Source organism: Aquarana catesbeiana, linkage group LG06 (genome assembly GCF_042186555.1).
Source record: "Aquarana catesbeiana isolate 2022-GZ linkage group LG06, ASM4218655v1, whole genome shotgun sequence".
Lineage (NCBI taxonomy): Eukaryota > Metazoa > Chordata > Amphibia > Anura > Ranidae > Aquarana > Aquarana catesbeiana.
The window spans coordinates 26,186,313-26,211,913 of NC_133329.1; the positions used below are offsets into that span (position 1 = coordinate 26,186,313).

The window sequence follows — 25,601 nt, forward strand, 5'->3', positions numbered from 1 at the left end:
GCCCGGGAGAAGAGGCCGAACACCGGGAGAAGAGGCCGAACACCGGGAGAAGAGGCCGAACACCGGGAGAAGTCGGAAGGGGACCCCCGAAGTCGGAAGAAGACCCCCTGAGCTGACTAATAAATTATTCTTAAAACCTGTGTAGTGTGTTTTTTTTTTACATTGACACTTTTCCCTAGGTGAATGGGTAGGGGTACCATGTACCCCAAACTCATTCACACAGGGTGGGGGGCCGGGATCTGGGGGACCCCTTATTAAGGGGGGCTCCCGGATTCCGATAAGCCCCCCGCCCGCAGACCCCGACAACCAACGGCCAGGGTTGTCGGGAAGAGGCCCTTGTCCTCATCAACATGGGGACAAGGTGCCCCCCTCCCCCAAGGCACCCACCCCCCCATGTTGAGGGCATGCGGCCTGGTACGGCTCAGGAGGGGGGGGGGCGCTCGCTCGTCCCCACCCCCTTTCCTGGCCGGCCGGGCTGCATGCTCGGATAAGGGTCTGGTATGGATTTGGGGGGGGACCCCCACGCCGATTTTTCGGCATAGGGGGTTCCCCTTACAATCCATGCCAGACCTAAGGGCCTGGTATGCCTCCGAGGGGGGAACCCACGCCGGTTTTTTCATTTAAAATTTGGCGCGGTGTTCCCGCCTCAGGATTCATACCAGACAGCTGTCAGCACTGCCTGTCACTCATCGCGGAAGGAAAACAAAGTTTTCCTTTCCCGATGAGCGAGCCAGCGCGACATTCACAGTACCCTGTCGCCGAGAACCAGCGCGATGGTATCACGCTGGAAACACAATCTCGCGGTCAGGTACTGTATCCGCTCCTTGGAAAGGGTTATCATCTTTATGTGGATAATTACTATACAAGCTTGCCCCTCTTCCGCAATCTTTACCACAAGGACACTCCAGCATGTGGTACAGTGCGAGCCAATAGAAAGGGCTTCCCGCAAAGGCTCGTTACTGAAAGACTACGACAAGGCGAGATGGCGTCTTTACGGAATGAAGAGATATTGGCTCTCAGGTGGAGGGACAGACAAAACGTCCACATGCTCACAACGATCCACGACACCTACGTGGAAATCCCCAGAAGAAATGGCCCAATCCAGAAACCAACATGTGTCCACGACTATAATTTGTTCATGGGGGGAGTCAACTCAAATGATCAGATGATCGAACCCTACCTTCCCACAAGAAAAAGCCGTTATTGGTATAAAAAAGTCTCCATGTATCTTTTCAGTTTGGCCATTTGCAAAAGTTTTGTTATTTACCGTAACTCTACAGAGAGCCCCGTATCTTATCTTCAGTACCAAGAAGAAATTATCTCCACCCTTTTGTACCCTGAAGGCCCACCAGAAACCATTCGCTCGGATTCAGTGAGCAGACTCCACAAACGCCACTTTCCTGAGAGACTCCCCCACCATGAAACAGGCTGTAAACGTCAGAAGAAATGCCGGGTGTGCTCCAGAGGAGGAGATAGAAAAGACACCATGTATTATTGTCCCGAATGTCCTTCCCAACCAGGCCTTTGTATTGATGAATGTTTCCACCGTTACCATACTTCTCTACATTATTAGGGAAGTATGGTAAATGTAATTGTCATTTACTGGGACACAGTTTATGCCACTGTACATACCGCTGCCTTCCCTGGAACTGACCCTGGCCTGCTAAACGACCACGCTTCTGCCTAATGCTAAACTGTACCTACCTCTGCCTTCTCCAGAACTGACCCTGGCCTGCTAAACAACCATGCTTCTGCCTAATGCTAAATTGTACCTACCTCTGCCTGCTCTGGAACTGACCCTGGCCTGTTATATGACCATGCTTCTGCCTAAAGCTAAACTGTACCTACCTCTGCCTGCTTTGGAACTGACCCTGGACTGATCTTTTACTCTGCTACTGGAGTAGTGGGCTTAATAACAGGGGTCTCACATATGTGAGGGGTTCCAGAATTGTTTTTCTTGATGAAGAAAACTAATTTTTTAGTTTTCTCATTCCCGGATTAGGGTCTGGAGACTGAGGCTTCAAAGAGATTTGGGAGGGAGAAGCCTCTACCCCTGCCCCCATTCTTTCCTGGCCTGCTACTTTTATTATGGATCATGTTCCTGTTTACTACCAGGACCAATATTTTGGCACTGCTGCACTGACCCTGGACTGCATATGGACAGTATCCCTGCCTGTACTATGGACAATATTCCAGCCTAGACAATTCCATTCACTGTCGCTGACCACGTCCCTGCCTGCTGCCTGGATCAGGGCTTTCCTTCTGTGGAGAACTGCACTACTAAAACCACAGGTAATCTTTTGTTTACCCTTTGCTCAGCAAAATGTATTTTGGGGTGTAATTCTTGGTATGTACAAGCTATCTGTTAGAAACATCAAGGGCCTTCATAAATGTGATAGGTTGTCTGTCAGGAAATTAGATGTGTAATTTATGTCCCTAGAACACCTGATGGTGCTCCTTGGAGGTTGGGTCTCTGTATGTGGCCAAGCTGTGTAAAAGTCTCACACATGTGGTATCGCCATACTCAGGAGGAGTAGCAGAATATATTTTGGGGTGTCATTTTTGTTATATACATGCTATGTGTTAAAAATATCTTATAAATGGACAACTTTGTGTAAAAAAAAAAAAAAGCGTTTTAATTTTTTTACACATTTTGCAAAAACTTCTGGAAAAAAAATGAACCGTTCAAAAGACTCATGATGCCTCATACTGTAGTTTATACATTGGGGTGTTTTCTTTCCAAAATGGGGTCATTTTGTGGGCATTTCCATTGTCCTGGTGCTCCAGGGTCTTCAAAAGTGTAATAGGTGGTTGAGAAAAAGGATGTGTAATTCATGCTCCTGGAACACCTGAAGGTGCTACTTTAATTTTGGGCCTCTGTATGTGGCCAGGCTGTGTAAAAGTCTCACACATGTGGTATTGCCATACTCGGAAGAAGTAGAAGAATGTATTTTTGGGTGTCATTTTTGCTATGCTCACGCTATGTGTTAAAAATATCTTATAAATGGACAACTTTGTGTAAAAAAAATGCGTTTTCATTTTTTTCCCATATTTTCCAAAAACTTCTGGAAAAAATAAATTAACCGTTCAAAAGACTCATTATGCCTCATAAATTGTACGTTGGGGTGTTTGCTTTCCAAAACAGGGTCATTTTGTGGGTGTTTCCATTGTCCTGGTGCTCCAGGGCCTTCAAAAGTGTAATAGGTGGTTGAGAAAAAAGATGTGTAATTTATGCTCCTAGAATGCCTGAACGTGCTACTTCAATGTTGGGCCTCTGTATGTGGCCAGGCTTTGTAAAAGTCTCACACATGTGGTATTGCCATACACAGGTGGAGTAGCAGAATGTATTTTGGGGTGTCATTTATGGTATGGATATGCTATGTGAGAGAAAAAAACCTGGTAATGTGACAATTTTGTGAAAAGAAAAAAAGAAAAAAAAATCATCATTTTGCAAAGAATTGTGGGAAAAAAATGACAACTTCAAAAAACTAACCGTGCCTCTTACTAAATACCTTGGAATGTCTACTTTCAAAAAATGGGTTATTTGGGGGTATTTGTACTTTCCTGGCTTGTTAGGCCCTTTTCACACGGACAAAACTGACAGGCGAACCTGAACGGACACTCCATAGAGGTCTATGGAGGGACGGATGTCAGCGGTGACATGTCTGAAAAAGTGTGATGGAGGAAAAACCTATTTTTCCATCCGTCTGCGGATCAGGTGACGACGGACTCTACGGTCCGTCTTCATCTCATCCCCCATAGGGGAGAGCGGCGCTCTGACAGGTCAGTCCCTGCACAGTGTGCAGAGACAGACCTGTCATCTGCCTGCTCAGCGGGGATCGACGGAGCGATTCCCCACTGAACAGAGTGGGCTCCGTACATGGACATGTTCGTGTGAAGGAGCCCTTAGTGTTTCACGAAATGAGATAAGCCTCAGTATATCAGGTGTTATCAGGTGTGATCAATTTTCAATGATTTGTACCATAGCTTGTAGACTCTATAACTATCACAAAGACTAAAATAATTTACACTGATTTGGGTTATTTTTACCAAGATATGTAGCAGTATAAATTTTAGCCATAATTTATGAAGAAAAATTACTAATTTGCAAAATTTTATAACAGAAACAAAGAAAAATGCATTTTTTTTTACAAAATTTCCGGTCTTTTTTCATTTATAGCGCAAAAAATAAAAAACCCAGTGGTGATCAAATACCACCAAAAGAAAGCTCTATTTGTGTGAAAAAAAAGGACAAAGATTTCATGTGGGTACAGTGTTGCATGACTGAGTAATTGTCAATCAAAATGTGAGAGCACCGAAAGCTGGTCTGGTTAGGAAGGGGGTCTAAGTGCCCAGTTGTCAAGTGGTTAATGTTGCTGTCCTCCTTGACCAGTTTTCTTCTCGTATTTTCATCAATTTTGGAGGGACATTCAGTTCTTTGTAATGTCACTGTTGTGCCATTTTTTCTCCACTTGATGATGACTGTCTTCATTGTGTTCCATGGTATCTCTAATGCCTTGGAATTTTTTTGTTCCCTTTTCCTGACTGATAACTTTTAACAATGATATCCCTCTGGTGCTTTGGAAGTTCTCTGTGGACCATGGCTTTTGCTGTAGGATGCGACTAAGAAAATGTCAGGAAAGACCTACTAGAACAGCTGAAATTTTTTGGGGGTTAATCAGAGACATTTTAACCTCTTCCCGACCACCTCATGCAGATATAATGCGGCAGAAGGGCACGTACAGGCAGATTAATGTACCTGTGCGTTGCCCTTTAAGAGGTGGCTTGCCAGCACGCCCACCGCAAGCTCTGTGAGTGTGATCGCGGGTCCCGCGGACTCGATGTCCGCTGGGATACCCGCGATCGTCTCACGGAGAGGAAGAACAGGGAAATGATAATGTAAACAAGCATTTCCCCGTTCTGCTTAATGACACTGACACTGATCACCGCTCCCTGTAATCGGGAGCAGTGATCAGTGTCATGTCACACATAGCCCATCCACCCCACAGTTAGAATAACTCCCTAGGACACACTTAACCCCTACAGCGCCACCTAGTGGTTAACCCCTTCACTGCCAGTCACATTTTCACAGTAATCAATGCATTTTTAATCGCACTGATCGCTGTATAAATGTGAATGGTCCCAAAATAGCGCCAAAAGTGTCCGATCTGTCCGCCATAATGTTGCACTCATGATAAAAATCACTGATCGCTGCCATTACTAGTAAAAAAAAAAATATTAATAAAAATGCCATAAAACTATCCCCTATTTTGTAGACGCTATAACTTTTGCGAAAACCAATCAATAAACGCTTATTGCGATTTTTTTTATCAAAAATATGTAGAAGAATATGTATCAGCCTAAACTGAGGAAAAAAAATGTTTTTTTATATATTTTTTGGGGATATTAATTATAGCAAAAAGTAAAAAATAGAGCTTTTTTTTCTAAATTGTCGCTCTTTTTTGTTTATAGCGCAAAAAAAACAAAAAACGCAGAGGTGATCAAATACTACCAAAAGAAATCTCTATTTGTGGGAAAAAAAGGACGTCAATTTTGTTTGGGAGCCACATCGCACGACCGCGCAATTGTCAGTTAAAGCGATGCAGTGCCGAATCACAAGAAGTGCTCTGGTCTTTGGCCAGCCAAATGGTCCGGGGCTTAAGTGGTTAAATGATGACAGGTGTGTACTGACTCCTATTTAACATGAGTTTGAATGTGATTTCTTAATTCTGAACACAGCTACATCCCCAGTTATATTAGGGTGTGCACACTTATGCAAACACATTATTTTACTTTTTTATTTTTACTTCCCCCTTCTTAAAGATTTAAGTTCGTTTTTCAATTGAGTTGTACAGTTTATAATGAAAAAAGAGGAAAGAAATAAAACTGGGCTCACTTATCTCCTTCCAACCCAGCGCAATGAGTTTCCAAACAGATTAACACATGCTGGCACTGTGATTAATCACAATAAGAGAGAAATATATAATCTGGCTGCCACTTAAACTAAAAAATAAGTAAATATGAGATACAACAGTCTGTCACATTAAACAAACAAATGTGAAAAGACACATAATATCCGCCATAGAATTGACACAATTGCATATAGGGTAAATGCACATAAAGTCACTAAACATTAAATCGCAGATCTGACAAGTTGATAAACGTGAAGGTAAAGTTTGTGGCTAGCTTCATAAGTGAATAAAGAAGTGGAGATGGTCGGATAGTGCACCAATCACCGTATTCAAACCCTTGCTCCACATGCCCCTCTGGGGTTCAAACTCACCACAAAGTTGCAGATAATAAGCATTCACGATCTCCCACTGATTTACTGCTGGGCCGGCTTGGAAATCCACATCATCAGCGCATATAAGGAAAAAAAAAAAAGGATAGGCTCCACATAGAGTAATACTATTTTCCAAATGTTTTATTAAAGATGTGTGTTGTCCAAGTTGTATATAAAATAAAAAAAAGCCTTGCTGTTTCACATAACTGCCGTCAATATCCGCTCATCCAGTGACTTAGGCTCGATTCACACAGGGGCAACACGACTTCAGCGCAACTTTGCAAGGCAACTTCAACGCGACTTCAGCGCGACTTTAAGCAAATTACAACTCGACTTCAAGTCGCCTCCAGGACAGGCGACTTTGGCTGTGGCCAATCACAGAATAATCAGCTCTCTGGGAGGGAGGGGTTTGCCTGGGCAAACTAATTTTTTTTCCTGTAAAGTCGCTTCAATATAGATGGAGATCCGAATTGGAGGCGACTTCCATTGAATTCTATGGGTACAGGTCGCCTACAAGTCGGATCCAAGTAGTACAAGTAGTACGCCCTGAAGTCGGAGCAACTTCAGTAGTGTCAATTAAGACGCTCTCATTCACTGTAATGCAAATCTCACAGTAAAGCAACTTGGAGCGACTTGAGGGCTTACAAGTCGGATCCCAAGTCGTCCTAGTGTGAACCGACCCTTAGTGACAGTGTTCAGCCAAAGGAACGAAAATGGATTGAAATGGCAAAAAGCCGTGCGGGAGACACTGTGAACCAGTGAGCCGCTCAGTACAAATCCTTCCCAAAAACTATGCTGGACATTAGAGCGCAGTATATGTAGATCTATTCAATACGCCATGAGATCGTTCCCTGATCGACTGTTCCGACTTTATCAAAGGGGTTTGACCTCATGGCATAGCGTGTCAGAATAAATAGTGTTGCGTGAAGGCAATTAGTGTTAACTCCTTGTATCCCTCTCAGTTGCCATGTTAAACGGGTGCACTCCACAACCTGAAAGTTCCAATGGAAACAAGGAGGTAAAATAGATTACTAAATTGAATCGACATTAAGTCAGAGGATCACAGAATCTACAAAAATCATGTACATCATTATTAACCACTTGCCGACCGCCTCACACCTATATACGTGGAGCAGAGCGGCACGGGCAGGCAAAATCACGTACCTGGTACGTGATTGCCTTCCCGCGGACGGGGGGTCCGATCGGACCCCCCCCCCCGGTGCCAGCGGCGGTCGGTGTTTGGTTGGGAGTGATGGGAGACGAGGGGGAGACCATCCGATCGTGGCCCCCCCTCGCGATCGCTCCCAGCCAATGAGAAACATCCCCTGCCTCTGTGTAGTACACAGAGGCAGAGGATGTGATGTCATCTCTCCTCGGCTGGCCAGTTTCCGTTCCGGCGCCGAGGAGAGAAGACATGTAAGTGCACCAACACACACACACAGTAGAACATGCCAGGCACACTAAACACCCCCGATCCCCCCTGATCGCCCCCCAATCACCCCCCGATCACACCCCCGTCACAAACTGACACCAAGCAGGTCTTTTTTTTTTTTTTTTTCCTGATTACTGCATAGTGTCAGTTTGTGACAGTTACTGTGGTAGGACAGTGAGTATTAGCCCCCTGTAGGTCTAGGGTACCCCCCTAACCCCCCCTAATAAAGTTTTAACCCCTTGATCACCCCCTGTCGCCAGTGTCGCTAAGCAATCATTTTTCTGATCGCTGTATTAGTGTCACTGGTGACGCTAGTTAGGAACGTAAATATTTAGGTTCGCTGTCAGTGTTTAATAGCGACAGGGACCCCCATATACTATCTAATAAATGTTTTAACCCCTTGATTGCCCCCTAGTTAACCCTTTCACCACTGATCACCGTATAACTGTTACGGGTGACGCTGGTTAGTTTGTTTATTTTTTATAGTGTCAGGGCACCCGCCGTTTATTACCGAATAAAGGTTTAGCCCCCTGATCGCCCGGCGGTGATATGCGTCGCCCCAGGCAGCGTCAGATTAGCTCCAGTACCGCGAACACCCACGCACGCACCGTACACGCACCGTACACCTCCCTTAGTGGTATAGTATCTGAACGCTTCAATATCTGATCTGATCAGATCTATACTAGCGTCCCCAGCAGTTTAGGGTTCCCAAAAACGCAGTGTTAGTGGGATCAGCCCAGATACCTGCTAGCACCTGCGTTTTGCCCCTCCTCCCGGCCCAGCCCAGCCCACCCAAGTGCAGTATCGATCGATCACTGTCACTTTTTTTTGTAGCGTTTTGGTGAACTGGCAAGCACCAGTGGCCTAGTACACCCTGGTCGTAGTCATACCAGCACTGCAGTAACACTTGGTGACGTGGCGAGTCCCATAAGTGCAGTTCAAGCTGGTGAGGTGGCAAGCACAAGTAGTGTCCCGCTGCCACCAAAAAGACAAACATAGGCCTGTCGTGCCCATAATGCCCTTTCTGCTGCATTCGCCAATCCTAATTGGGAATCCACCGCTTCTGCAGCGCCCGTACTTCCCCCATTCACATCCCCAACCAAATGCAGTCGGGTGCATGAGAGGCATTTTCTTTATGTCCTCCCGAGTACCCCTACCCAACGAACCCCCCCAAAAAAGATGTTGTGTCTGCAGCAAGCGCGGATATAGACGTGACACCCGCTATTATTGTCCCTCCTGTCCTGATAATCCTGGTCTTTGCATTGGTGAATGTTTTGAACGCTACCATTCACTAGTTGAGTATTAGCGTAGGGTACAGCATTGCACAGACTAGGCACACTTTCACAGGGTCTCCAAAGATGCCATCGCATTTTGAGAGACCTGAACCTGGAACCGGTTACAGTTATAAAAGTTACAGTTACAAAAAAAAGTGTAAAAAAAAAAAAAAAAAACAAACAAAAATAAAAAAAAATAGTTGTTGTTTCATTGTTCTCTCTCTTTCTATTCTCTCTCTATTGTTCTGCTCTTTTTTACTGTATTATATTCTGCAATGTTTTATTGTTATTATGTTTTATCATATTTGCTTTTCAGGTATGCAATTTTTTATACTTTACCGTTTACTGTGCTTTATTGTTAACCTCTTTTTGTCTTCAGGTACGCCATTCACGACTTTGAGTGGTTATACCAGAATGATGCCTGCAGGTTTAGGTATCATCTTGGTATCATTCTTTATAGCCAGCGGTCGGCTTTCATGTAAAAGCAATCCTAGCGGCTAATTAGCCTCTAGACTGCTTTTACAAGCAGTGGGAGGGAATGCCCCCCCCAACGTCTTCCGTGTTTTTCTCTGGCTCTCCTGTCTCAACAGGGAACCTGAGAATGCAGCCGGTGATTCAGCCAGCTGACCATAGAGCTGATCAGAGACCAGAGGGGCTCCAAACATCTCTATGGCCTAAGAAACCGGAAGCTACGAGCATTTTATGACTTAGATTTCGCCGGATGTAAACAGCGCCATTGGGAAATTGGGGAAGCATTTTATCACACCGATCTTGGTGTGGTCAGATGCTTTGAGGGCAGAGGAGAGATCTAGGGTCTAATAGACCCCAATTTTTTCAAAAAAGAGTACCTGTCACTACCTATTGCTATCATAGGGGATATTTACATTCCCTGAGATAACAATAAAAATGATTTAAAAAAAAATGAAAGGAACAGTTTAAAAATAAGATAAAAAAGCAAAAAAATAATAAAGAAAAAAAAAAAAAGCACCCCTGTCCCCCCTGCTCTCGCGCTAAGGCGAATGCAAGCGTCGGTCTGGCGTCAAATGTAAACAGCAATTGCACCATGCATGTGAGGTATCACCGCAAAGGTCAGATCGAGGGCAGTAATTTTAGCAGTAGACCTCCTCTGTAAATCTAAAGTGGTAACCTGTAAAGGCTTTTAAATGCTTTTAAAAATGTATTAAATTTGTTGCCACTGCACGTTTGTGCGCAATTTTAAAGCATGTCATGTTTGGTATCCATGTACTCGGCCTAAGATCATCTTTTTTATTTCATCAAACATTTGGGCAATATAGTGTGTTTTAGTGCATTAAAATTTAAAAAAGTGTGTTTTTTCCACAAAAAATGCGTTTGAAAAATCGCTGCGCAATTACTGTGTGAAAAAAAAATGAAACACCCACCATTTTAATCTGTAGGGCATTTGCTTTAAAATAATATAAAATGTTTGGGGGTTCAAAGTAATTTTCTTGCAAAAAAAAATAATTTTTTCATGTAATCAAAAAGTGTCAGAAAGGGCTTTGTCTTCAAGTGGTTAGAAGAGTGGGTGATGTGTGACATAAGCTTCTAAATGTTGTGCATAAAATGCCAGGACAGTTCAAACCCCCCCCAAATGACCCCATTTTGGAAAGTAGACACCCCAAGCTATTTGCTGAAATATTTTATATTGTGACACAAGTTGCGGGAAAGAGACAAATTTTTTTTTTTTTTTTTTTGCACAAAGTTGTCACTAAATGTTATATTGCTCAAACATGCCATGGGGATTTGTGAAATTACACCCCAAAATAAAATAAATTCTGTTGCTTCTCCTGAGTACGGGGTTACCACATGTGTGAGACTTTTTGGGAGCCTAGCCGCGCACGGGACCCAAAAAACCAAGCACCGCCTTCAGGCTTTCTAAGGCCGTAAATTTTTTATTTCACTCTTCACTGCCTATCACAGTTTCGGAGGCCATGGAATGCCCAGGTGGCACAAAACCCCCCCAAATGACCCAATTTTGGAAAGTAGACACCCCAAGCTATTTGCTGAGAGGTATAGTGAGTATTTTGCAGACCTTTTTGTCACAAAGTTTTGAAAATTGAAAAAAGAAAAAAAAAAAATTATTCTGGTCTTTCTTCCTTTTCAAAAACAAATGAGAGCTGCAAAATACTCACCATGCCTCTCAGCAAATAGCTTGGGGTGTCTACTTTCCAAAATGGGGTCATTTGGGGGGGGGGTTTGTGCCATCTTGGCATTTTATGGCCTTCAAAACTGTGATAGGTAGTGAGGAGTGAAATCAAAAATGTATGCCCTTAGAAATCCTGAAGGTGGTGCTGGGTTTTCGGGGCCCCGTACGCAGCTAAGCTCCCAAAAAGTGCCACACATGTGGTATCCCCGTACTCAGGAGAAGCAGCTGAATGTATTTTGGGGTGCAATTCCACATATGCCCATGGCCTGTGTGAGCAATATATCATTTAGTGACAACTTTTTGTAAATTTTTTTTTTTTTGTCATTATTCAATCACTTGGGACAAAAAAAATAAATATTCAATGGGCTCAACATGCCTCTCAGCAATTTTCTTGGGGTGTCTACTTTCCAAAATGGGGTCATTTGGGGGGGGTTGTACTGCCCTGCCATTTTAGCACCTCAAGAAATGACATAGGCAGTCATAAACTAAAAGCTGTGTAAATTCCAGAAAATGTACCCTAGTTTGTAGACGCTATAACTTTTGCGCAAACCAATAAATATACGCTTATTGACATTTTTTTTACCAAAGACATTTGGCCGAATACATTTTGGCCTAAATGTATGACTAAAATTTAGTTTATTGGATTTTTTTTATAACAAAAAGTAGAAAATATCATTTTTTTTCAAAATTTTCAGTCTTTTTCCGTTTATAGCTCAAAAAATAAAAACGGCAGAGGTGATCAAATACCATCAAAAGAAAGCTCTATTTGTGGGAAGAAAAGGACGCAAATTTCGTTTGGGTAGAGCATTGCATGACCGCGCAATTAACAGTTAAAGCAACGCAGTGCTGAATTGTAAAAAGTGCTCTGGTCAGGAAGGGGGTAAATCCTTCCGGGGCTGAAGTGGTTAATAATGCTTCTCTCACACAGCACTCTATACACATAAAACAAATTCATTAAAATGCATTAAAATAGGTGGTACGTTTTAATCTTAATATTCCTAGACTGAAATATAGTATATATTCACTAGGATCATTCACTGTACAACTTATATCAAAAATAAAACCTCTCTTGTTATTCCTGAATAACTGAAACAGAGGATTTACTCAGAATAAAAGTTACAGTGTCCAAAGTATTAAACAAAGTCAGCCCCATATCAAGAAAAAAGGAGTAAAAAAAAAAAATCTAAAAAAATAATAATCGCTACTAAAACAGTTCAAATCAAGATCCACATTTAACCCTCTAGGAGCAAGGCTATCCGTTAAATAAATCCACTCCGTTTCCTTTTTGGATAATTCTCTCACCAAATTGGTACCCCTCCAAGAGGGTTTTATGGGGTCTATACCCTAAAAGGGTTCTGATTATGGTAGATTTTAAAATGTAAAGATAAATTATGATCTTTAAAACCAATGCGTATATTGTGAATGTGCTCTGCTACACGTATTCTCAAAAGGCGTTTGGTTCTTCCAATATATAATAAGCCAAAAGGGCATACACTACATGTGTTGTATTGCATGTCATAAACTGTTTAATTGTGAACTCTTTGTTATTGGAAGGGGAAACAAAGGTCTTTACCCCTCTAAGTGGTCTGCTCACTTCCCTGCAGGCTTTACATCTCCTGCAGGCAAAGAACCCCTCCTGATCCCAAAAGGTGTGGAGATGGCTGGGGGGATCGAGGACCTTTTTTACTACAGCATCTCCGTAACTACGACCTCTACGGTATACAAACTTTGGTTTAGCTGGAAGGACGTAGCCAGAGATCTATCCAAAAACAAGACGTGCCAATGTGTATTAAAAATATTTTCAACTTCTCCAAACTGAGAGTGAACGAAGAGATAAACGCCCATTCATGTTTCGTATTTTTAGGACCTGAGGTATCTTCTTTCAAACACTCATCCCTAGGGATCAGTCCAATTTCTTCTACCACTGCTTCTAAATGTTGTTTTTTGTATCCTTTCTCTAGAAATCTATTTTTTAACACTGTAGACTGCGTACAGTTTATAGGTCACATTAAAGGTGGAAAAAGTTCCTTAAACAATTTATCTTTGTCTCATTTTTTTCATCACAGAAACCTGACATTTTAACAGAGATGTGTAGACGTTTTATATCCACTGTAGATAACTTGGCTGGTTCAGGGAACAGGTAATCCAGGGAAACAAGGGGGTTGGGACAGAGACTAAATGGGACTGGTACTGTCACAATGCTCTCCCGTGTCTCATGGTAGTCAGACCCGGTGTGATCCTAACGGGTCTGCTTGGGGATGTACACATAGGGGATTATTTACTAAAGCTAGAGAGGGCAAAATTAGTCATAATTCTGCAGAGAAACTAATCAGCTTCTAACCTCAGCTTGTTTAATTAAGCTTTGGGAATAAAACCTGGAAGCTTACTGGTTTCTCTACAGAATTGTGACTAATTTTGCCCTCTCTAGCTTTAGTAAATAAACCCCATAGTCTCCCTCATGATTCCATCTCTGTTTGCTGAGACAAGCCATCGGCATTGGCGCTCTGTTTCCCTGGACGATACTGAACTTTAAAGCTGAACAGCTGCAGGGCCAAACTCCACCGCAGTACCGTCCATTATCACCTGGGACTCGGTTTAGCCAAACCAAAGGATTGTGATCTGTAAGGATGGTAAAAGATCTGCCGTAGAGGTAGGGTTGCAATTTCCTCAAAGCCCATATTAAAGCCAAACATTCTTTCTCTATAGTAGCGTAGGCAACCTCTTGGGGTAAGAGCTTGCAGCTGATGTTAGCCACTGGATGGTCATTCCCATCCTCTCCGACTTGACTCAGGCCTACTCCCAACCCGAACATGGAGGCATTTGCATGGACATTAAAATGTTTGGACAGGTCAGGAGCTGCTAATACTGGTGCCTGGATCAGCACTTTTTTAAGTTGTTGGAAAGCTGCCTTGCACTCCGGGGACCACAGGTCTTGTTGGGGAAGACTCTAATGAGTCAGGTGAGTCAGGGGCTTGGAGATGGCGCTATAATTAGGGACAAACTTTCGATAGTACCCAGCGGTATCTATAAAGGCTAACACTTGAGTGTTGGTATGTGGCATGGGCCAATTGGCTACTGTTACAAATTTAGTGGGCTCAGATCTCTGTTTACCACACCCCACCCATTTTTACAGGTACTGAACTTTGGACATACCGATTTTGCATTTGTCCAGTTTAACAGTCAGTCCTGCTCCCCTTATTTGATCTAATACTATTACTATGTGGCGGTATTGTTCTTCCCAGGTGTTACTGTAAATGGCAATGTCATCTAGATGGCAGCAGGTAAAATCCTGCAACCCATCCAGTAACCTATCCACCATTCGCTGGAAGGTGGTGGATGCTTTTTCATCCCAAATGGCATGACTCTAAACTGGAACAGGCCAAATGGAGTGATAAAAGCAAACTTAGGGATGACCTCTTGATGAAGTGGGATTTGCCAATAGCCTTTACAGAGATCAATGGTATTGAGAAAGTAACCCCGGGCAATTCTGTCTAAAAGTTTGTGCACATGGGGCATGGGGTAGGAGTCGGTCACAGTCCGGTCATTCAGTCGCCTATAGTCCACAAAGAATCTGGTAGTACCATCTTTCCTAGGGACTAAAACCACTGGAGATGCCCACGTGCTTCTATGACTCCAGGATCCATCATATCCCAGATCTCCTTTCTGCATTGCTTCTTGTACAGCATCAGGGATGTGATATGCAGTTTGCCTCAAGGGGGCTTGCTCCGACATTTCGACCAGATGCACTGCTATAGTAGTATAGCCTGGATGGGACAAGAAGATATTCTGGCACTCATTGAGCAGCCGTTGGGCCTGTTCTTGGGGGTGCGGCTCCAACCACTCTCCTAACCGCACCTCAACTATCCCTGTCTCAGACTCTACCTCCCCGAGCAGTGCCGGGAATGGAACATTCTTTCTGTCCTCCATCTCCGGGGGGGATATTGCGGCAACTGCTTCCTCTCTTCCCTGATAAGGTTTCAGCATCTTCACATAAAAGGTTCTTTTGATCCTTTCATCTGAACATCGGGTGACTACATAAGTGGTATCACAGAGCTGTTCTATAATCTTATAAGGTCCCTGCCATGTGGCCTGGAGCTTGTCCTGCTTAACCAGTTTCAGCACTAACACTTTTTGCCCTACACTGAAATTGCGCTCTCTAGCTGACCGGTCATACCACCTTTTCTACCTCCCTTGAGCTGCTCGCAAATTGTCCCGCACAGTGGCAGTCAATCTCTGAAGGCGGTCCCGTAATTCTAGGACATAAGCCACTATAAGTTCCTTCCTCAACCAAGGTATCCTCTCAGTCCTCCCAAAGCAAGTCTAGGGGACCATATAGCTATACCATATAGCATATAGCTACCATATAGCAGCTTGAAGGGAGAAAAACCTGTAGCCTCCTGGTGTACCTCCCGGTATGAAAAAAGTAGATGGGGAAAGTGACTTTTCCCAATCCTTATAGCTGCAGATACCTGTGTGTATTAGAGTTGGGCGAATGTCCCGCCGAACACCCTGCAACGCACTGCTCGCTGCAGAGTGAATTCTAAGCCCTGATTAGGCAAAGCTTTGCCCAATCAGGACGCAGTGAATAGTTGGTTGTTAAGGAGCGGCCCGGAAGCCGGCCACAGCATCTTCAACAGCCAATGAGTCATCAGCTGTCAATGGGCTTCCCTGCTGACAACCCTGGGCTGTGGTTGTGGGGGTCTGTGGGATTCCCCCCCCCCCATGTGAATGAGTATGCACCCCTACTCATTCACCAAAAAAGCATCAAAAAGTAATAAAAACACAGAGACTATTTTTGATAATTCCTTTATGAAAAAATAAAAAAATTGTGTTCCCCGATGTAGATCCATTGTCAGTCATGAGGCCGACGCCACAGCCAAACCCGAAAAAAATTTCTTCGCTGTCGACTAGGGCAAAACGCTGAATGCCTGGCTTGCCCTTTGACAGTTCTTATATAGGTAAGGGGTGGAGCCACCTGGTGACATCACCTGGTGGCACCGCCCCCTTGTGACGTCACTGACTGGTGCATGCTTTTTTTAAACATTTTTCTATTGCCGGCAATTAAAATTTCATTTCATTCATTTTTTTTCTTTAGAAATGTCAGGTTTGCTACAGCAGGTCTTGTACATGGTACAGATGTGCCACAGATAGACTAAGGGGATCCCCCAGGCACTATATTTAAAGGATTCTTTATTTTTTTTATTGTTGCACTTTAATTATCTACATATGCAATGGGAAGTTTATTTTTTTCTTAGAGATAAGGTGCAGGTTTCTATCCCTCCAGTTAGTCACTGTAACAAAACGTCCCACACTCCGATTGAGTGCTTTTGTCATATACCACTTCCTCCCAGTCTGAATATAGATATCAGATATTCCAACCGCTCACAAGCACAAAACAAGACGATACTTGTTTAGTTGCTGAACCTGGACTCTTTTATTAGAACCAAAATACAAGTCTTATATACAGTAAAAGAGGAGGTTCCTCCCTCCTGCTCATATTACTCTAACAATACACCTGTAACCAGAAACACAATTAACAAGAGCTAATTAACTAATCCCTTAAAGCAGCCGATGTGACTCCATGCCCTCCTGAGCATTGTTATGATTAATCAGGATTTCACTACAGGTCAGACTTGTTGTCACTGAGCTTCACACAGTAGATTATACCTTATCATAAACATCAACACAGAACTCATTCATACAATAGCAAGGTTAATTAGCACAAACAACAATGGATGAAATACTCTTAGAAGCTGTGGCTGGCCAGACTAGACTAATTTACATTATAGAAGGCAACAGACGGATGGATGGAGTTGATGACATTAGCATCTAACAGTATGTGTCCCAACAGTATAAATCAGTCACTATTTCTAATATGACATATACAGGGTTCCCAGAGTCTGTGTGTCTTGGGGGACATGGACCTGAATCTAAAGTAACACCACCTCAAGGGTCCCCAGGCATACAGCTCACAAAGAGCACTCTTCCCCCAAATGCCAGCGCCCATAATCAGTAGGCAAGAGGTTAGCATTCAGTCCCCTCCAAAAGCCTCTGTCCCGGGTGAGTGTGTCACATTTCTCCCCCATCAAAAGTTGACTAACAAGGTCCCAGACCTTCACCTGGTCTGGACATGCGTTAGTCAGGCAGAATTAACTCACATAGTCTGTCTTAGTTGACACCAGTAGGTGTGGGGCAGAGGTCATTTACTCTGTCCGGCTGCCAGTGCTTCAGCTGGGTGGTATTTAACATTCCGCGGCTCAGTCTGCTGCTGGGCAGAGGGGCCAATCACCCCAGCTTCCTGAAGCTGTAGAGACACTGTAGGTGCTAGGCAGAGGCCAGCAGCGCTCTGCCCTGTTGCCAGTGATTCAGCTGGAAATAGCAGTTTCACTACATCAGCTGGGTCTCCACAGTTGTTGCCGGTGCTGGGCAGAGGTTGGTAGCACTCTGCCCTGTTACCAGCACTTCTGCTGAGGACTCCACATCATCTGCTTCGGGGCAGGAGGCTGGATTCCTCCACTCCCAAACTGTATAGCTGCCATTAGGGAGGTGAGCTGGCTGCTTCCTTTTCCGTTCCCTCATCTGCTGCTGGGACAACATGTCTATGGTACTGTCTCCCAGATGCACAGATCATTGCTGGGAAGGAAAGACCACTTCCTCCACCCTGGCCAACTGTTGGGGAGGGACCACGAACACCTCCTCTCCCTTCTGCCCCTGTATCTGCTGCTGGGAAGTGATTGCCATCTTCTCACCCTGAGCCTCCGGAACTGCCACAGGCGTGGGGCAGAGGTCTTGGACCCTCTGTCTGGTGACCAGTGCTTCAGCTGGGGAAGTTCCTTGCAACTCCACAGATACTGCTGTTGGTGCTGGGCAGAGCACAGTGAAGTTTGGCCCTAATACCAGCTCTTCTGCTGGAGGCTCATCAGGTTGTTTTTCCTCAGCAGAAAAGACTATCAAATTCCCTGTCTCTGCATCTGGTGTCTGGAAATAGAGGTTCACCATCTCCTGTCCGTGGAACCCAGAAGATGCTATCAGTGCTGGGCAGAGGTTAGCAGAGCTCTGCCCTGTTGTCAGCATTTCAGCTTTGGGGATGGCAATCTCCAGATTTTCTACTGCCGATTCTCTGGCATGCTGCTGAAAAGGCACATTCCTCCATCCAAGATCATCCTATGCAGAAACAGGATCATCAAGGTCAGTCAGCACTTGCTGCATCCATCATAAGACTCTCGCGTCCCTAGCTGCGGGGGCAGGTTGGCAAAGCACACTGTTACTTTGCCACATTGCTGACTCTTCAGCCAGGATTTTAGAGTTGTTAACTGGTATTTCCTGATAGTCCCAGGAAAAGGGAGCCCAGCCCTGGCGCTGAGCAGAGTCTAGCAGCCGTCTGTAGTCAATCTCCAGCTCCCATTCCTGAACGGCCAGAAACTCTATATCTTCCAGTGCCCAGTGCACTTCCGAGATGTTCAGTAGCCCTTCTCTGAAATCCATGATTTCGTCCAACCGCCACTCAAAAACACTCCCAAAGTTAGGGTCCTCTGTCAGCTTCACATACAACAGTCCCAGGCCGCCATAGCCAAAACCTTATGTTGGGCTGTCATCCGCTATCCAAGGGCATGCTTGGGATACATGCCACCGGAGGGCTCTGTAGCTCTCATCCAGCCGCATCTCTGCCCAGATCAGCCTGCTTAATTCAGCTGTCTGCCCCTTGTGCGGTTTTTCTCCCAAAAACAGTACCCGCAATCCATACTGCAACCAGTACCTTTTCTGGATGGAGGGGAGAACTTTTCCCTGGTGTCGCTGCTCACGGGCTAATGTTTCCTCCCAGAGTTTGCAGCAGATAGAATTAAACCAGCCCAGCAGGACCTGCTCTAACACTGGTCCTCTGTGCTGTACCTGCATCTCTCTCAACCTCCTTCTGAATTCCTCTTCCATAGTGGCTGGTATCTGTACCTTGCATCTCCTCTCCTGCTATCCAGACCTTGGATCCAGGTGGAAGTTTGGATGTCCCAGACTGCAGGAAGTGTCCCACTGCTTGCCACCAATGTAACAAAATGTCCCACACTCCGCTTGGGTACCACTTCCTCCCAGTCTGAATATAGATATCAGATATTTCAACCGCTCACAAGCACAAAACAAGATGATACTTTTTTAGTTGCTGAACATGGACACTTTTATTAGAACCAAAATACAAGTCTTATATACAGTAAAAGAGGAGGTTGCTCCCTCCTGCTCATATTACTCTAACAATACACCTGTAACCAGAAACAGAATTAACAAGAGCTAATTACCTAATCCCTTAATATAGCTGATGTGACTCCGTGCCCTCCTGAGCATTGTTATGATTAATCAGGATTTCACCACAGGTCAGACTTGTTGTCACTGAGCTTCACGCAGTAGATTATACCTTATCATAAACATCAACACAGAACTCCTTCATACAATAGCAAGGTTAATTAGCACAAACAACAATGGGTAAAATACTCTTTGAAGCTGTGGTAAGCCAGACTAGACTCATTTACATTATAGAAGACAACAGACAGGTGGCTGGAGTTGATGACATTAGCATCTAACAGTATGCGTCCCAACAGTATGAATCAGTCACTATTTCTAATATGGCATATACAGGGTTCCCAGAGTCTGTGTGTCTTGGGGGACATGGACCTGAATCTAAAGTAACACCACCTCAAGGGTCCCCAGGCACACAGCTAACAAAGAGCACCATTCCCCCAAATGCCAGGGCAAGAGGCTAGCATTCAGTCCCCTCCAAAAGCCTCTGCCCCGGGTGAGTCTGTCACATTCAGTCACCCCCTTGTCACTGCCCCCTACCCACCTGCAAGCACTGTCTCTTGTCTTTGCCACCCTACCCAACTCCCAGTACCGCCCCTATTAGACAATACAGAAGCAAGTATCAATTTGTGATGCTAAGTAATTTGTATGGAATTTTTAATGGTAAAAAGAAAGGCAGTAAAATAGATCTCCTGCAGCCAGAAACAATAGACCCCCCCCCGGGCAACAAAGATCCCCCAACCAGCAACAAAAGGATCCCCCACCCATAAACAATGGATTCTTACCAACAACAAAGACCCCTCCAGCAACAATAGATCCCTTCCAGCAACAACAAGAGATCATCCCCAACAACAATAGATCCTTCCCAGCAATAATAGACCCCCCGCAACAATATATTTCCCAACAACAATAGATTCTTCCAGCAACAACAATATCTCCCATCAACAATATACCTCCCAGCAACAAAAATTTCCCCCCATCGACAATATACCCCTCTAACAATAAAAGATACCCCCCGCAGAAACATTGAACACCAGCAACAATACATCACCATCACATGACAGATACAATCTGACAAAACACTCCTGCCTGGTCCCCAGGCGTTGCACTTTACCATTGCAATGTGATCACCTGAATAATCATTCAGACAGTATTTCAAAGATCCATGGTGTGCTGGTGATAAATACTTTAACTTATACCAGTTTCCAAATGCTCATTCCTACAGCATCCGTTTACATCTTGCCATTTACAGGAATTCGTTCTATTGGAATCTTGCACATGCCCCAGCAACAAGAAACCCCCCCCGGAACAAATAGATCCTTCCCAGCAACAATAGACCTCCGGCAATAGCAATAGATCCCGTGAAGAGCAGTGGGAAGGGGAAGCTGTTGTGATGCCCACGGAGAGCAGGGGAAGGGGAAGCCGTTGTGATGCCCACGGAGAGCAGGGGAAGGGGAAGCCGCTGTGATGCCCGTGAAGAGCAGGGGGAGGGGAAGCCATCATGATGCCCATGGAGAGCAGGGGAAGGGGCAGCCATTGTTATGCCCACAGAGAGCAGGGGAAGGGGAATCCGCTGTGATGCCCACGGAGAGCAGGGGAAGCCACTGTGATGCCCACGGAGAGCAGGGGAAGGGGAAGTCACCGTGATGCCCACGGAGAGCAGGGGAAGGGGAAGCCACGGTGATGCCCACGGAGAGCAGGGGGAGGGGAAGCCGCCGTGATGCCCGCGAAAAGCAGGGGAAGGGGAAGCACACTGAGTTTACTTTTCCATTAACCTGCAGAACTTAACCAATAAATAATAAAGCAGCCAATTGAGCCAACTGTAATCTTAACCAAGTACTTTTTATGATAAGAGATTTGCTAATGCTAACAGCGCAAAACAAATCTTTGATCTTCAAACAGCAAATTGCAAAGATGAATGAAGACATATGTAGCTATCTGAAAAAAAGACTTAGTATTATTATCATAGAAATATAATCTCTAATAAATGTCTACATATAATATATTCTTTTAATATAACAGTCTAACTATTAATATTGTTGATTGGTATAAGTCAACACTATCATTTTTTGTGGTTAACGCCGTGCAAAACACTGTCGCAGAACGCTGGTTGACTAGATTTATTATGACTCACTATGTGACCTAAAATATATAGTTATATATCTTTATTGATTCTTATTGTAGCTAAACTAAACTTAAGCCTCGTACACACGATTAGATTGTTGGCCAACAAAACCATGGAATTTTGTCCGAAGGGTGTTGGCTCAAACTTGTCTTGCATACACACGGCCACACAATTGTTGCCCAACAATTACAAACGTGGTGACTTTACTATGTTGTTTTTCAGCTCTTTAGTGCCACCCTTTGGGCTCCTTCCGCTAATTTCCTGTTACTAGAAGTTTGGTGAGTGTTGATTTACACTTTTCATTTCGTACTTTTCAGTTTCTGAACGGACGTTCGTCAACTAGCCATGTTGCAGAATCGGAGGAGAAAACGTGTTATTTATTATTGGCCTTGGAGTTGTTGCTTTGACATAATTTTTTTGGTTGAATAATGATTTGATTTGGTATATTTTCTATATTTTTGGATGCAAAGAATGCACTTTTTGGTTAAGTTCTATTGGCAGATAGCATGTCTAATTTTATTTGTTTTCTTTTTTTAATGCACAATAAAAAAATTGTGGAGAATAATACTTGTCTATGGGGGTCATCTAGTATAGCGCTGAAAAATGATCCTGCAGTCCCAGAAAATACCACCCAATTAAGGCCAATTAAGACTTCAACTCTCAGAAACTGAGCGCTAATGCAAATGGAAAGCAGTGCTATTGCGGGCAAAAATGCCTGTCAGATCACAAATGCGGGAATAGTGGAAGTCAATGGAGCTCGAACCTGCAAAATCCAAAGTTCTCACTGAAGGGTTATATGCAAGTTCTTTGCCATAAAAAGTATATGGGGACCCGGGTCCTGCCCCAGGGGACATGTATCAATTGGAAAAAATGTTTTTAAAACGGCCATTTTTTCAGGAGTAGTGAATGCTTAAAGTGAAACACAGAGAGCAGGGAAAGGGGAAGCCACCATGATGCCTGCGAAGAGCAGGGGGAGGGCAAACCGTCATGATGCCCGCGGAGAGCAGGGGGAGGGGAAGACACTGTGATGCCTGCGAAGAGCAGGGGAAGGGGAAGCAGCCGTGATGCCTGCGAAGAGCAGGGGGAGGGGAAGCGGTCATGATGCCCACGGAAAGCAGGGGGAGGGGAAGCCGCTGTGATTCCCGCAGAGAGCAGGGGAAGGGGAAGCTGCTGTAATGCCCACAGAGAGCAGGGGAAGTCGCTGTGATGCCCGTGGAGAGCAGGGGAAGAGGAAGCCACTGTGATGCCCGCAGAGAGCAGGGGAATGGGAAGCCGACTGTGATCCCCGCGGAGAGCAGGGGAAGCCGCTCATGATGCCCGCCACCTGGGTGAAGCGCTGCCTGCCATAGATGGGGTAAGTGCTCCAGACCCGACCAACTGGACCAGAGGAGGATGTTAGTGGGTGCTGCTGCCCCCCAACAAAAATTACCACCAGCCGCCACTGGTTTACATTTGATGATGATCGTTTGTGGACTGCAGTCATTCCACAAATGTTTTATTTACTATCTATAGTATTTTGTTCTCCTATTTCTTAACTGCATTCAATAAAAGCATATTGTAAATACCCAATGAGTATAAACTCCTGGGTGTTTCTAGAGTACTCGTTTATTGCCAAAAGAATGATTATTATTAAATGGGTTTCAGTCTCTCCCCCTACAATATCTGCTTGGATCCAAGATTTGAATAAGAGAATTACACATGAAAAACAAATATATTATCTACACAATGGCATGTTTAAATTTGATTGTATATGGAAATGTTGGTTCGATTTTTTTAAATTTAGAAACCTCATAACTGATATGTACTATTTGTAGTTTGTTCTTAATTTATTTGGATGTGGATTTATATGGATGTGTGCTGTGATGGGATGGCGTGGGTTTTTTTTTTTTTTTATTTAGGTTGTGTCTTTTTTTTTTTTGTCATTTGTATATATGTCTTTAATTTTTACAAAACAAACATTTTTCTATTAAATACAATCTGATTAAAGAAAAAAAAATACTCAATATGCAGAGTTTATCAGAGTTCAGTAGAAAACCTAAAACATTACGATTTTTTTCACAAATGCTGTACAAGCTAAATTTTAGTGTCTCATATCAGTGGGATGAATAGTGCCCCAAGGGCCGTATAAAGGCAGACAAAGGGCCACATCTGGCCCTCGGGCTGCAGTTTGGAGACCCCTGATAAACACAATAGCAGCAAGGTGTCGCAAAGTCCCAACTTCCTCTCTAGTTCTCAAAGGAAGCAGAAAGTTCGCAGTTGAACCGTGAATCATATACTGAAAAACTCAAATAACTGTGAATGCAAGCATCCTAAAGACTCGTACACACGATCGTACGATTTTCTGATAGTGTGTACACAAATTTCGACAGCCGATTCCGACGTGCCGAACGAAAATTTCTGAAGGGACAAACGCCGGGAACAGAACAAACTATTGTCCTTTAATGTGTTCCATTTTCATACAATTTTTGTATAAATAAAATCATAAGAAAAAACCTGTGCATGTTTAGAAACAATAAACAAAAAAAAAAAAAGACTTTGGGGGTTATTTACTAAAGGAAAATCCACTTTGCACTGCAAGTGCACTTGAAAGTGCACTGAAAGAACAGCATTTTAGCTTGCACATGATTGGATGATAAAATCAGCAGAGCTTCCCCTCATTTCAGATCTACCCCTTAGATTTAGAGCGACTACACTTCCAAGTGCACTTGCAGTGCAAAGTGGATTTGCCTTTCGTAAATAATCCCCTTTGTCTTACAAGAATTTTCAGACATTGGGGTTGATTTACTAAAACTAGAGGGTGCAAAGTCTGGTGTAGCTCTGCATAGAAACCAATCAGCTTCAAGATTTTATTGTCAAAGCTTAATTGAACAAGTTGAAGTAAGAAGCTGACTGGCTATCATTCACAGCTGCACCAGATTTTGCACTCTCCAGTTTTAGTAACTCAACCCCAATATTTCCTTCTTCGGTTCCAACTTGCTGTGAAACAACGAGGAAAATCAGACGATCTTTTTCCCAATTTTCTTATAGTGGGCACCCCACTTAACACTCACTGATTCACAAATTATGTTTTTTTTGTTTGTTTTGTTGCTTCATATATAAGCTGCATTATTTTAACTCAACAGTTTCTTTCAAATAAATTTGTATAACAAATAAAGTTCATATTACTTACAGTGGCTTCTCAGATCCTTACTGTGTGTTCACCTGGCCGGCTGATTTCCTGTCTTCTCACCCTGAGCTCCGTACACTAATGACTGTGCTCATCATCATACATCTCTTCAGTTTTATTCCGAGACAATAGAGAAGTACTGCCCTCTTCAGTAAAATGTCAAAATAATCACTTTTAACCACTTCAGCCCCGGAAGATCCCCCCCACACATGACCAGGCCATTTTTTGCGATACGGCACTACGTTACTTTAACTGACAATTGAGCGGTGGTGCGACACTGTACCCAAAAAAAATTGATGTCCTTTTTTTCCCACAAATAGAGATTTGTTTTGGTGGTATTTGATCACCTCTGCGGTTTTTATTTTTTGCGCTATGAACAAAAAAAAGCGACAATTTTGAAAAAAACAATACAGTGAAACCTTGGATTATAAGCATAACTTGTTCCAGGAAAATGCTTGTAATCCAAAGTACTTGTATATCAAAGCGAGTTTCCCCATAGGAAATAATGGAAACTCAGATAATTTGTTCCACAGTGACTTCTATTGTATGCAGTACCGCAGCTGGCCAGATGTGGGGGGGCGGGGCCACCGGAGACACTTGGAGTCACTTGAATGCACTTGGAAACAATCGGGAATCGAGTTGGCTCAGAGTGTCACCAGCGCCCCCTCAACTCTGGCCGGATGCGGTACTGCACACCACAGAGTCTTGAATCCTGCTCATCTTGTGAAACAAAACATTCGCAAACCAAGTCAGAATTTTTAAAAAAATAGCTTGTATCCAAAAGCACTCGTTAACCGCTTTACTCACAATCCGAGGTATTACTGTATTTTTTACTTTCTGTTATAATACATATCCAATAAAAAAATTAGTTTAG

General features: G+C 43.8%; 1 protein-coding gene across 1 annotated transcript in view; it reads right to left on the reverse strand.

The window, feature by feature from the left end:
* The window catches only part of LOC141148240 (uncharacterized), a 140,933-nt gene extending 116,086 nt beyond the window's left edge, over positions 1-24,847 (reverse strand). The window contains exon 1 of the mRNA XM_073635494.1: positions 24,731-24,847. The gene's annotated coding sequence lies outside the window, so the exon portion shown is untranslated. The remainder of the gene's footprint in view (positions 1-24,730) is intronic.
* Between the last annotated feature and the right edge of the window lie 754 nt (positions 24,848-25,601).